This window comes from Passer domesticus, chromosome 1, assembly GCF_036417665.1.
Source record: "Passer domesticus isolate bPasDom1 chromosome 1, bPasDom1.hap1, whole genome shotgun sequence".
Classification (NCBI taxonomy): Eukaryota; Metazoa; Chordata; class Aves; order Passeriformes; family Passeridae; genus Passer; species Passer domesticus.
The window spans coordinates 114,383,746-114,393,177 of NC_087474.1; the positions used below are offsets into that span (position 1 = coordinate 114,383,746).

The 9,432-nt window shown below is 42.8% G+C and overlaps 1 long non-coding RNA gene across 3 annotated transcripts in view; it reads right to left on the bottom strand.

Moving 5' to 3' along the window:
* LOC135309156 (uncharacterized) overlaps nucleotides 1-8,777 on the bottom strand; it is a 22,043-nt gene extending 13,266 nt beyond the window's left edge. The window contains exons 1-3 of one of the 3 annotated variants that reach the window (XR_010369465.1): nucleotides 8,527-8,777; nucleotides 8,271-8,383; nucleotides 1,392-1,667 (exon numbers count right to left, since the gene is read on the bottom strand). This is a non-coding gene — a long non-coding RNA (uncharacterized LOC135309156). Of the gene's footprint in view, nucleotides 1-1,391; nucleotides 1,668-6,522; nucleotides 6,742-8,270; nucleotides 8,384-8,526 lie in introns of those variants that run through there. The other 2 variants (XR_010369467.1, XR_010369466.1) reach the window with 2 other exon arrangements.
* Nucleotides 8,778-9,432: the final 655 nt, after the last annotated feature.

The window sequence follows — 9,432 nt, forward strand, 5'->3', positions numbered from 1 at the left end:
CCAAAGAAGCTGTATCTTCTTTGATTAGATTTTGCTCCAATCTTGATTGGTCTTCAGTCATGAGAGAAGGTGATCTCCTCAAAAGGTTGTGCCATCTTGAAGCACGGGTTTGTCTGGCACAGGACCTGCATGTGGCTGGTCCTTCAAGGTTGTGGCACTCAACCAACTCATGAACATTTCAGTAAGAAAACATGGAACTTTATTGTGAGCAAAATACAGGTGTCCCCCAAATCTAGTTGTCCATTAATACATTTGTTATGGAGCTTTATAAGGAATCCAATTCAATTGCAAAGGCAGCTCCCTAAATATGAATCTAATCTATCAGAACAAAAGTGGAGCTGATAAACAGTGGAAGGTATGAAAAATGAGAAAGCACTGGAAAAAAAAACAAAACCAAAACATCCAGTCCAAGAAACTCCATTTTATCTGTTTTCCAAACAACTGTAAGTTCAGATGCTCTGAAGATGACACAGAGGAGTGACACAGCCAGGCTGCCCTGACAGAAATGCAGTTTTTCAAGCCTCTCACAACCATCACTAGTCTCACACTGACACTCTCCAGATTGCCCCTGCATGAGTGTTCCAGAGCCCTAATCTCACAGGAAGCCTGTATGTCTCTGTATGTGCTAAGATCCATTGGACAGCATCACCTGAGGATGGTACCTCTGCCAGGAAGGAGATATCTTAATGAACGAATGAATAAAGATGACGCATGAGACTGCCACAGAAAAAAGGCCCAGAGACACCTTGTGTATTGACTAACGTACAGAACCTGGAAACTAAGGGATTGGATGGAAATCACAGAGCACCTAGAAGCCACTGGTTTTGTGGAGAGCCATGACAAAAGTTGTGGCATTATGGGGCCCTTATCCCAAGGTGCTGCCTTACACCTTGATGCATGTTTGGTTTGTGCTCAAGGCAGAATAAAGCAGAGCCTAGTTTCCCACTAGATACCCTTGCTTACCTTCCCTTGGCTGCTAACCACCCTGACCCGTGGGTTCCAGTGCAGTCACACTCCCAACACGCTTCAGAGCTATGGGACAGGCATGGCTGGGACCATGGGCTGCGCCAAGTATAGAAGGAGAAAAAAGTTCCTTTCCTGTGGAGTGAGGGGAAACCCAGCAAAGGGATTACGAGGGTGTGAGTCACCGTGTGCCTTCTGAATGACTCTGGGGACAAGGCGGCCTCTTGTTCCGGGGCTGGGGCAAAGTCGCAGCTTCGCCTGTTATTATTGTTAGTCACAACCCCAGCTATACAAAGTCCAGCAGAAACCACACTTGCAAATGCCTCAACCTGAAATGTAAAATAAACACTAGGAAAATAGCTGCTACTTGCTTTCTCTAAATATACCCTTGAGGCCAGATCTGCTTCCACTGAAGTCAAGTCCAGTTTTGCAATCAGCAGCAGGGGCAGTGAGATCCAGCCCTTTATTTGGAAAGATGTTAATAATCAAATTGCAGATTTAATTTGTCACCAAGGCAGGGGTGTGATAAGACATTTTGGTTGCTGCTATAAGTAGCTCTGAGAATTTTCAGGGGCTGTTGTAGGTGCCAAAGACTTTGTGACATCCTGGCATGGCAAGGAAGGGATTCTGTGACTCTGGCATATGTCTTTGCTACAGGGAGGTGAAGAAATCCCGCTGGTCCTCCTCTGAACACCAAGGAGAAGCTGCAAGAGGAGTGGGCATAGAAAAACAGGAAGGTTGAAAGCTATAGGTCAGCTTCATTCAGTGATCTTATCAATATTTTCAGTGACTCATCTGTGACTTTTTCTCTTCTGAGATTTTTAAGATGTATTCACTTCCTTCATTACCATATAAAGAGGGGGGATTTCAGCATGAAAGGTGGAAAAGTGTTAAGTTAAGGCAGTTAGAAAAACATAAATGTTTTTAGCTTTAGGAAACTGCTGGGTCCAATCCTCCCACACTCATGGACTTTCCCAAATTCATGGACTTCATTTCATGGTGGTATATGCTGGATTGTGTTGGCAGAATGGATGACACGGGCTCTAGGTGGTCACTTCCCAAGAAATGTGTTTCTGTGATAAGCACATTTCAACTGCACCATGTCATCCACTGTGTATCCAGCACAGTTCTAATTGCTGTGGTGTCACTGCTAGAGCATTTTGAGTTCTTGCTGGACCCCACCTGGGAAGCAGAGCCAGAGGAAGAGATGAGAAGGAGAAAGGGACTGCTACATTTCCAGGTTTCAACTCAATAGGTGCTTAGGACAAACTCTGGGAGGCATCCAGAGTCACTCCTGAGAACAGTTCTGACACAGCCTGTATGTCTTTTAGCACGTTGCACATATTGAAAGTGAAGACTGGTCAGCTTTGTGATTGACTCCAGAAAGAGTCAATGTAAGTTTAGCCAGACTTATTAGCTTCAATTCAGCCCTGGCTTTGCCAGATACAACCTGCTGTTTGCACAATCTCTTAGGTATTTCTGCACTCTGCTCCAAGAGGGTGTATTAGCTAATGTGCAACCCAAAGTATGTTTGCAGCACTGCAGCCACAAGGATAAATTTTGCTGGAGCCAGGGCGTACTTAGGTGTTGCCACACAGAGTTCACTAAAGCTTTGGACTGGATCCTGGAACACTGTGCTTGAGCACATGAGTACAGATGGACCCCCTTACACAGTGCCAGCTAAGTGTCAGGGCCTTTGCAGCACAGTTAATCCACAACCTGGATAAACTGCTTATGAATAATTGAGAATTCATTGTACACCCACCTAGCACCTCTCTTTTATGGAAGGATAAACACTTCTCCATAAAAGTACTTGTAAAAGTGAATTCTACCATTATGAATACTCACATTTTTTATATATTTCCTTGATGTTTGGGTGGTTTTTTTTTTTTGGTTTTTTTTTTTTTATTGTAACATGAATCACGTCTTTTACTGCAGTTGAAGGTACAAACTCCAAACACTGTAGGAGCAGAAGCATTTTACCTGAAGAGCTTAGCTTGAAACACAGGGCACACCCAGGCGAGTAAGCAGCAGGATGCAAACTACAGCTTTTCAAAACCTAATCACAGGAAAGTGGCTCCTGTTAATTGAAGGCTTAATTTTCTGCCTTTGGGCACTGTCCTCCAGCTCTCATGTGTCATTTAGCTGTCAGATATTCTGTTGGACAGTTGTACAGGATGATTTACAGTTCTGTGTCTGTCTACTGAGAAACAATCTACTGCATATAAAAATATGAAATTAACAGCCTCAGAGGTAAAGGCTTTCCTCCTTTGTCCATCTAATAGCTTTGAACTAAATTCATTGTTGGAAATGTTACAGTGGTCTGGAAAATAAAGCTCAGAAGCAGTTTGAAATCGTTGGTGCAGTCAGTGGAGTCTGAGCCTGCAGCCCATGTTTCTGTGGTCCAGCAATTCCAAAGTCAGTGACCATGACTCCTTAGTCATTCATAACACCTGGATTTCTAATCACTGGCCATGCAAAGTTAAAAAACATTATCCAGGTTACTTTTCCAACTTACTTTTCAAGAAAAGATGAGGGGGATTCGGCCCAGAATGACCAGGTGACAAAATCTCTCTAGCACCAGGAACAGCAACACTGTCACGGCCCCTCTTGCCCTCTGTCTCAAAGCTGTGAAACTCCCGTAATATCCATAAGGGCCAAGAATTTCCACCTAAGGCGCTGACACTGGATGGGTGACTCTGGTGAACATTTTATGATAGCCTTGGTAGTCAGTAACAACCTGACTGAAGATTATTTGCCAATAGCTCAAATACACACCCTTTACAGATGAAAAAGGCACTATGGATCCTGGCTAGTGAATTTAACTGGGAACAAAACAGTTGCAGGAGCATGTCGTAAAAGCAAAGTTCAAATTAAAGAAAAATTTCAATGAAAATATCCACAGTTGTATCCCTTGATACATCTGTGATAGGGGGCTAAGAATGGAAAGGGAGGAGCAAGAGGTGGTCTTTGTCAATTAACATCATTTAAATGGTTATCCTCAGTCTCTGCAATTTTCTGCTTCATTTTTTCTTAATGTAAAGACTTGCTCATGTGCCCCTTTCTTCTTACAGTGAAGATGAAGTAAGGGGAGAAGATGCAAACCAATTTTCCTTGAGTAGAAATTGTTACAAAAAGCTCTGAAAGAGACTGGCAGTGGTGACAGCCAAGGGCATGCCACCACCTCTTTTCAGCAACATGGTGGTTTTAATTCCTTCTGTTTACTCTCCCCACTGTTCCTATCCCCACTGAAAAAATAAAATACACGCCTTTGTTATTTACAGTCTGCACTGAGGGCAGGCATCAAGGCTGATGGGTTCATGGTTGCCAGCCAGCCTCCCTGCTCCAGCAGGTGCCAGGCACCCTGAATTACTCCCATCACACCCTGCTCAGCAAGGCAGTGAGTAAGCTGATGAATTCTTATTTCATCTGGGAGGCAACTGCCTCCCTCCCTCCCTCCACAAGGAACATCCCACGTATAATAAAGGTTTATAGTCAACCAGAGCAAGACTTCAAACTCATTCCTTCCATATTCATTCATGACAAGGGTGGGGATGCTAGACTGCTCAGCAATGTTTAACTCAACAAATACTATAATCTCCAGAGCAATGGCCCTTTATCACCCCTGCTTTCTTTAGATACAGAATCAAAGACCTAGTAAGAACATCCTGCCAGCTTATGGTTATCAGAACTGAAAGAGAAGCAAGCTTTTAGGTGACAAACAGTTTTTAATCAAAATACAGTAAAAAACAGTAGAAAATATGAAATTCTGGGGGGAGGGGAGCTCTGGCCTTAACATGGAAAGTAAGGCAGAGTATTCCCAAAAAATTAATTTTGAATTAGTTATATAAAATAAAGTACTTTATCTATGAGAATATCCTCACTTGTCCTACTCCACAAGGTGAGGAGGCACACAACATCATGTTAAGGAGAATGTTGTTAATGTATCAGACTCAAACACCTGCAGAGTGCACATCTGAACCACAAAGCCTGAACAGTAAGAACCATTATTTCCTATTTCTGGTTATGAGGAAAAAAAAAGGAGTATTTAATTTCTTCAAACAAAACAGAAAGTAAGACCATCTTATTGCATCTGAGCAAGATCAAGGACTCTCCATTGCAGAGGACCACTTCCCATGTCCTCCAAAGAGAACTTGCATCCCTTAATGTCCGTGCAAATAGCCAAACAAACCCTTGCACTGTCCTGCTTCGTACACCTGACACAACTGCAGCGTGTCAAATTTCATCAAGTATGACTTTGGAGATAGCAAGCAGCAGCAGAAGAGGTTAGAGAGCAGAGAAACTTGTTAGCATCAGAAGGTCTGCATGGAGAAGGATCGTGCAGAACTGAAACAAAATTTACAAAAAAATTTCCAGAATTTCCTGATTTTGACTACTCACAGAAATACTAGAGAGCAGCAAGTGGCATGGCTCTCTCCAGTATGAATTCTCCAGGATTTTGTAAGCTAGGAAGTCTCATCAGGTGAACAGAGATTTAAACTACCCACATTAAAGGAAATTTCAGGTGGGGGGGGGGGGGGGAGGAAGAGAGATCATCTTGCACTATTTTTAATGTTTCAACTGGAAAACTGAATCACAGTTTGTGAAAATTAATTTTCAGGGGCATTGCTCACAATTTGGGGTTTTGAACCCAGAAACAACTGGTTTCAGTGTCTTCTCTTTTCAGAAATTGGTATTCCTTTTGTCCTAAAATACTCCTATGTATTTGATTCCACAAAATCATGAACCATGAACATTATCATGGTTTGGGTCAGCACACTTCTAGGCCCCAGCACATTTTCCATCTCAACACTCACTAATTTTGCACATTAGACATAACTGAAAAACACCAATTTAATTTTATGAATAATTCTGAATTTTGGTCTTCTGACATGGCATACAAGGAGGCCTTGAAAATGTGTCAAGATACAACTTATCCCAAAACCACCAAGAATCAGGGCAACTGGACTGAGATGAAGAACAGAATTATATTCCAAAAACCTTAACTGCACCAGATTTCTTGAAGTCTTTACCCTGTTTCTGACAGCTCCTAGAGAGAGCCTTAAGGAAGATGTGAGCTGTGCTTACTCTTGACAAGAGTAAGAAAGAAAAGTTACTGTAATGGACACAAGTTTGCAAAATGTATCAGGCTAGCTGAATCAAGATTTTTTAATAGGAAAGGGTGGAGAAGGGTGTAATTAGAAAATGTACCTGGTTCCAATAGGAATCTCTTTGACACTAAAAGACGAGCATACCAAGTTTCATGGTAAACTCATGAAATGAGAGACTATCACCGAACACCTACTGCAAAACTCCAAAACAATTCCCTTTATGTAAGCTGGACTAGCACCAAACCCTCCAGTGTGCTCTTGAAGGGCAACATAGGAGAAGTCAGGCAGGAATGAAAGATTTGCTGACAGATTTGGGGAACTTTGTACCAGAAGTAGGATGTGGTACCAGGCCTCTTAAAGGACAAAAGTGTTCCACGTGGGCTTGCAAGGTGAAAGACTGTCTTAGGTACTCATATTTATGTTGCTTTTAATTTTACAGCGCATTTAAAAATCAGAGTTTACAAATACTGAAAATAAATAAAATATTATTTCTTTTGAAATTGGCAGCTGTGCAAGTAGGAGGAAGTATTACCCACCCCGCCTTGCTTCGTGCCTGGCTCTGGGAAGATCCGGGCTCATTCCAAAGGAGAGAGTCAGTGAGCATGGTACTACCCGGTGGAGCTACCCAAGCTGAGTCTAGGAGAGCAGCACTTCCCAGCATGGACCTCTAAAGCAAGAAATACTGCTGCAATATTTTTTTCCCAAGAAGTCCCAGAGTTTGTTAATTTTCATTTGCAGAGCATCAGGAAACCATTCCTGCCAAAACTAATCAGCAGCTATCACCCGATGCTGAAGGATACCTTTAGACTCCTCTGGACTTGGCACCCTCCAGACTGGTTTGTCAGACCCCATAAATTTAAAAGAATTTAAGAAAAAAATAAAAAATAAAAGAAGAAATACCCTGCTGAACTTTTCTGTTTTGCTGTTCTTGTAACGTATATGAAACAGATCTGACAGGAGAGTTTCCTTCAGCTCATATCTCAGCAGTATGTAAGGGTATGGGCTTTTTTCTTTCTTTTTTTTTCAACAACTTTTACTAAAAATAACTCCTTTAAGACTGTGGAAGGAGATTTCCAGCCATGTAAGTTCAGATGTGCCTGCGTTCATTCAGAAGGTTGATCTGGATTTAATATGCACAGCCCTGTCAATACCGTGTTAAGCCCTCTGGCACCAGAGGGTCCAGGCAGCCTCTCTGTATTGTATCCCAACCCCAAGCATCAAGAGGGGTGTAATCCATCACATCAGCTCTTGAACCAAAACTGCTGCAATTGTATGCTCTCAATATGGGCCCATTAACCTATCAGAAAGCATTTGAGAAGGAGTGTAATGTTGTCAAGTTATTGTTCACAGGGGAGGAGTGAAGATAATTCTTATCTTGAAAATAGATTCATGCAAAACCAATTGCAGTTTGTGTTGCTCTAATTGATTTAACACGTTTTCTAGTCTATGAAAATGCCAGGGGTGAGTGCTTACACACACACACACAAAGGGTAATGCCATTTCCCAAGAGTGGATTCGAGGGACAGCCTGTGCCTGGCCCACTCCAGGAGTGCAGAATCTAGTCAGCCACAAAGAGCCAAGCATGTTCCCAAGAAAGGCAGGAAACACCAAAGGAGATGGAAAAGGTGGCAAAGGCAGTGCTATTCATGTCAAACAGCAATGCATGTGGCAGTGTTAGCATTCACATCTCACTTAGGTGCTTCCATGCATCAGCAGCAGTCAGAGGTAAGCTGCACCCACAGCTCTTTTAGTTTCCACAAAGTGAGGCTGGAGAGTTCAATAGCCTTCAATAACCTAGTCATCCCCTATGCAAACAGGATAGCACTCAAAGCAGTCCTTTATTGGGAAATAATTGCAACAAGTGGGAATAATAGTTTGCTAAGCTTCACTGAAACAAAGAGAAAGGGCTCCAAATCAGGTGAGCCTGGATATAAAATGTTCAGAAAATTTCCTGTCCTGTTTACAAAATAGGAAGTATGCCCTGTAAGCCCTCACTTTGGTGGAGACCTAGAAGAGGAGATCATTGTGATGGTGACAGTTCTTATGCTCCTAGAGTAATCAAGAGAGAAAACATCCATATAACCTAAATCTCTGTCATGATGAGATAGGGATCCTTAGAAGCCATCCTTAGTCAGGGACAATAGTTCTCCTAAATTAGTCACCAAATAAGTGTCTGCAGTTAGGCAATGTCCATACCTGTTATCTGCACCTTCCCAGGTAATCCAGGGCTCTCTGAAGTTTTGCCAGTGCTGGCTCCAAGCTGATCAAAGCACTGATGGGCCTGAGTCACCCTTTCCCAAGAGGCTGTCCTGGAAAAGACAGGAAAAGAGCTGTCCTGCCCAAAGCCAAGGGATGGTGCAGCCATTTCCACACTCCTAACATAACAGAGAGACCTTGGGAGAGCTCAGCTCCTCACCAACAACACCCTCAGCAGCATTCAGACCCTCATCACCTCTGTGTCCCACAGAGAAAACACAAGGTCCATTGGCTCATGCTGGACAACTTGCAGGAGCATCTTGTGAATGGACATGACAAATTCAGGTCTCTCTGTCTCTCTTTTCCTTGGCACACCATACTGCACAACCTCCTCCCAGGTGACCACCCAGCCTCTGCCATGACTGCCAGAGGAGAGTGCATGATGACACAGCCTACATTCTCAAAAATAAGGTCCTGTCCCTCCTTGTGACTCCTCCCAAACCAAATCTCCTGGTGACTTTTTTTCATTGTCGCTGGGTTCCTTCTGTTGTGATGACTTACACATGTCACAGAGGATGCTGCTCCAAAAATTATAGCACAGATTCTTCTTTGAATATTTGCAGTCTTGCAATCCATTTCCTTAGTTTAAACAGTGGAGCAGTGAAACTGTGTTCATCTTGTGCTTTCCCCCAAACCAGGTTGTAGTGACCACTGCTGGGGGATTCCTGGGCTGCTGGATGACAGGCCAGACCTACCAAGGCAAGCCTTGTCTCCTTTCTTCTGTCACTACATCCTTGCTTGCCCTCGTTCTAGTTATAGAGGACTGTATTTTACTCTGTTTGTTTGTTCATTTGTTTGTTTATTGTTAATTCTAGCAAAAGAAAAAAAAATTGCCATTCCTAAGATATTTCCATTTGCTACGGAAAAGAACTAGAAATACACACATTTGGAAAATGAAAGCTTGGAATCTCTTTAAATTCCTAGTTCTCTTAGATGAGTGGGGCCGGTGGATGCAGACTGCATGGAGCCTAAGGGCCAGCTCTGTACAAAAGGGCAGAGGCAGTTCCTGTATGTGCTCCATAACAGCGTGACACATAGCAGGGCTTTTGGACTAAGGCATGTAACTTTTATGTGAAATTGTTCCTTAGCTGTATATTTCTTT